This window comes from Diabrotica virgifera, chromosome 5, assembly GCF_917563875.1.
Source record: "Diabrotica virgifera virgifera chromosome 5, PGI_DIABVI_V3a".
Taxonomy (NCBI): domain Eukaryota; kingdom Metazoa; phylum Arthropoda; class Insecta; order Coleoptera; family Chrysomelidae; genus Diabrotica; species Diabrotica virgifera.
The window spans coordinates 118,948,920-118,953,479 of NC_065447.1; the positions used below are offsets into that span (position 1 = coordinate 118,948,920).

The 4,560-nt window shown below is 31.5% G+C and overlaps 1 long non-coding RNA gene across 1 annotated transcript; it reads right to left on the reverse strand.

The window, feature by feature from the left end:
- Positions 1-2,743: 2,743 nt before the first annotated feature.
- Positions 2,744-4,058, reverse strand: LOC126884338 (uncharacterized). The gene is made up of 2 exons (XR_007697965.1): positions 3,349-4,058; positions 2,744-3,159 (listed from the first exon to the last, which is right to left on the reverse strand). It is a non-coding gene; the product is annotated as an uncharacterized LOC126884338 (long non-coding RNA).
- Between the last annotated feature and the right edge of the window lie 502 nt (positions 4,059-4,560).

The following is a 4,560-nucleotide window of genomic DNA, read 5'->3' on the forward strand; positions in this document are numbered from 1 at the left end:
GGTATTTAGTGTTTTATTTAGTTTGCAATAGTTATTTTCAGTAAACATTTTTTATTATCGTATATTTATGGTGAAAACAATATTTAGTGTAAGGTTCTAGAAATTAAAGTCATTTTGAATTTATGCAAGGCAGGTCCACAACAGCAATTTTTATTTTAAGACAGCTAATGGAAAAACTTGAGAAAGAGAAAAAGAAAGACTCGCACATAGTATTTATTAATCGTGAGAAACATATGACAAAGTTACTGGAAACCTACTGGTACTAAGTAGGAAAGGAATACCGGCTGAATATGTGAGTGCTGCTAGACATGTATGAGATGGTAACGATCAGAGTTCAAGCAACGAAAACAGAATATTTTTTTTTAAATATGGTATTACAAATCCACATAGAGTAGTTAGCTGGGATAAACAAGAGCTCCACAAGATGATAGTTTTATGTATGTAGGATCGATATTACTGAGCAATGAGAAAGTACATGGAGATACTAGATACAAGTAATAGACCTGGATCCCGCGTATGAAAAAAAAGTTGATTATTAGCAAGCTGACAATTTGTTAATGGCTTAACGGTGTCGAGTCGGACAGCATGATTTGAGTTTCCACTAGACTTGTGTTATGGACGGATTTTACGGGCTGTGATTGGTCGTATTCAAATCAAGGACATTTAGGATTAGGAATCTCTCTCACTCGTTTGTTGCAGTTTTAGTTTTAAGGTTATAATACTTATACATATTTACATTTTAAATTTGTAAAGTTATAGTTCTTCTACAATAAATATTATAATACAAATGAATATCTTAATTTATAAATGTAAAGTTAATATTTTTCAGAATATTTACGTACTTTGTATGCTGTTTTTTATTAAGTACTTATAGTTTTCTCGGATCTACATTCAGCAAAAATTATATAACTAGGGGGTAGTAATGTTATAAGAAAATTAAATAGTATAATTTATACGTATAAAAGAGATAATATTATATTTATTTGTGTCTTAAAAATGTATGATTAACTTTCAGACTTATTTGATCTGATGTACTTAATTGGCTCAGAGACTAACAAAGTATTAACATATAAAAGTTTAAGGGTTGTAAGAACTTCAGAAGGAAATTTTAATACGAGAGTGGCCATTCCCCTGCCTAAACTGCAATACATATTTAATTTAATTAAATGAATTGCCATAAAATAGTCATACTAACTTTATGATGGAATTAATGGTAGGTATAGAGAAAAAAACAAATAGAACGTTTTTTAAATTGTTTATTAGTGAGCTGTTCTTTAGATCATACATAAGGTCGATCATAGACTATGCCACCATCTTATATGCATCTGCTAGCACCAATTTATTAAAGAAAATAAATGTAACGATCAATTGCTGAATTCAATTGATTGTTTGTCTAGGTGCCATGAGATCCACTCCTGTTGAAGCGTTATTTGGAGAAGCCATTGAATTACCACCACAGTTTAGAAGAACCTATCTGAGTGACAAATTCTTAATAAAAATTCTTCTTTCTCGAAACTCCTTATGCCCCTCAGGGGTGTCAGATCTTTTCATCCTCTATCCATCTCTTCCATTTCTTGCGGTCCTTTGCTAACTCTTTCATTTGTGTATGTGTTTTTCCTGCCCAATTTCTATAATCTGATCGATCCACCTTTTTCTTGTCCTCCATTTCCTTCTTTTACCATACCTTTTTGATTCCATCACCTGCTTTGGTAGTCTTCCCTGGTTCATTCGGTTAATGTGTCCATACCAATTTAATTTCTTTTTTGGATCTTCGTTATTATCGATTGCTATTTAGCCTTTGTCTAAGATCCTCATTTCTTATTCTGTCCAATTTTGTTTTTCCTGCTATTTTTCTCAACTGCTTCATCTCCGCTGCGCTTATTGTACTGTCTATTTTTGCATTGTTTACCCATGTTTCACTTGCATAATTTTAAAGTTGATACATATATTGCATTGTATACCTTTAGTTTTATTTCTTCCTTTCCAAATATTGTTTTATTTAGTGCATAGTAGATCTTATTTGCTTTTTTCGCCCTGTATGAGATTTCTTTGTCTACCTTTCCATCCTCTGATATTATTACTCCCAGGTATTCAAATGTCGAGATTGTTTCCATTATTTCATTTTTGCGACTAAATAACGTTTGGTTTATTTCTTCCCTTTTCTTTTGGGTTACTATCATGGTCTTCGTTTTCTTTACATTTACCTCCATTTTCAAATTTTCTATTCCACCCATATATTCATTAATTTTTGCATTTTTTCTTTATCGTCTGATATTATTTCTAGGTCATCTGCATATAGTAATCCTTCCATTTTCACTGGTACTAAATTCCTATACCCTATTGTTGACTGTTTGCCTTGACCTTCTTTTAGCACTCTTCATTACTCGATCCATTACTAATATGAATGAAACTGTCCCCTTGTTTTATTCCTCTTAGATTTATTATTGGCAATCAGTTTCCGTTTATTTGTACTTTAGCCAGTACGTTTCTATATACTTTTATATGTACTTTTTGCCAGGCTTATTATCTTTTGTGGGCTTTCCAGGTCTTCCATTACTGACCATATTATTTCTCTATTTATACAATCAAAAGCAGCTTTAATATCTATAATCGTAATATATAAGTGTTGTCTTTACAACACAAAAATTCCTACCCAACAATAGATATTAACTGCTCAAATCAACTTGATCTTTCACTAAAAAAAAATAATTGTTGGAAATAATGGGAGTGTATACTAAACTCATAAAATTTTGTGGAATTTATTTCTATAAAATATTTTTATTTTGTACAATAAATACTTTTCTCATCTGTTATCAATACATTATAAAGGTTTAAATAAATAATTATTGATTGGTGTATGGTGTATGTTATGTTATTTATGCCTGTTTACTGTTAATAATAATATTGGCTATGAGTAGTTATGTTTGGTTGTGTAGTCTTTTCCAGTTACGTCTAGCAACCTAACTTCTCAAAAAAAATTACCAACGTCACTAGACAGTAGTTGTGTCTCAGATTAGCAAATAGACTTTACCTTTTCATACTTGATGGTTTCACTGTAATTATTAAGAATGCCTGACAGTTAACATGTTTAGATGACGGATTTTTTGTTTTTGATGAAGGCAAATTAGCCTGAGTATTGCGATGGCATCGATAGTCTTTCTGTAATAAAAAAAATCTATTTAATATCTTACAATATATGAATATATGTTTTGAACTTTAAATCAAAATGAACACAAAATTTGTTGCTTAGCAAAATACTTAAAAATTCTATCCAATGTTAATTATTCATTCCTACAAAATATAAAACCCATAAAGTTAGAAAGTGAATATATTAACATCAATATTTACCTTGAAAACAAGCTTCATAGAATCATTTGGATAAGTTCTTAGAACTCTAAAATTTACTTTATTAATATTTTCATATTCTCTTTGACAATTTTGAGCATCTTCTTGTGTTGTTATATTAGCTCAAATCACTGCATTAAATGCGCCATCCTTTCCATTTATTTCGGAAAAATGAACCACCTTATACTCAAATGAGTCTGGGAGGAAGCTTTAAAAATTTACAAAATATAGGAAGCAAGCAGAAAGTAATTTGTTTTTTTTTTATAAATATTACTATGTATCTGTAAACGTTCCATAACTTTTGCTGGAAATAATATAGCTGTTTAAAAATGAATACAATAAACAAGTATAAACGTATAAAATAGTCTCAAAATCCAAGATTAATAACTAAAATATCAATATTTTTCTTTTGTATAACATAAACACACTGCATAAACAAAAGCAAACGAGAAAACAGGGTTACGTATTTCTTTTAAATGTCATCAAATATGTCATTGATTTGAATACGACCAATCACAGCCCGTAAAATCCGTCCATAACACAAGTCTAGTGGAAACTCAAATCATGCAATCCGATGACGATGACTGCCAATCACAGGGTGCATTCAGCAGACGCAATCGCTAACTAATCGATTAGTAATCGATTTGTGATTTACATGCTGAATGTCACAATTTATGTGGCATTCAGCAGAAAATCACTAATCGATTAGTTAGCGATTGTGTCTGCTGAATGCACCCACAGCAAACGTCCATAGGGCTTTTCATTCACAGTCATTTGTTTCGAGCTTCTGTCATGTGTCACAATATTAATATATCTACGACATACGTTATTGGTATATACAATTAATACAAACCAAAGACGTATGACGTAAATATATTAATATTATGTGACACATGACAGAAGCTCGAAACAAATGACAATCGATGAAAAGCCCTATAGAGGTAAATTGACATAGAGAGAGTGTCATTCAAAGCGAAGTGACGACGCCATCTTTTTTCTTTGGATTAGTGCTGTTTCACTCTTACGCATATTAAGCTACGACAGTTGTCCTCCTCTTCCGTGCCTATATTCACACCTTAATGTCATCTTAGTTTCTCGGTACAATGTGCTAGAAAGAGATAGCGCAAACCAGTCGAAGAGATTCGTCAGGACGCGCGGAGTGAAGGCTCACTCTATGTTAATATATACCTATGCAAACGTCCGTGTTGAGTTTAG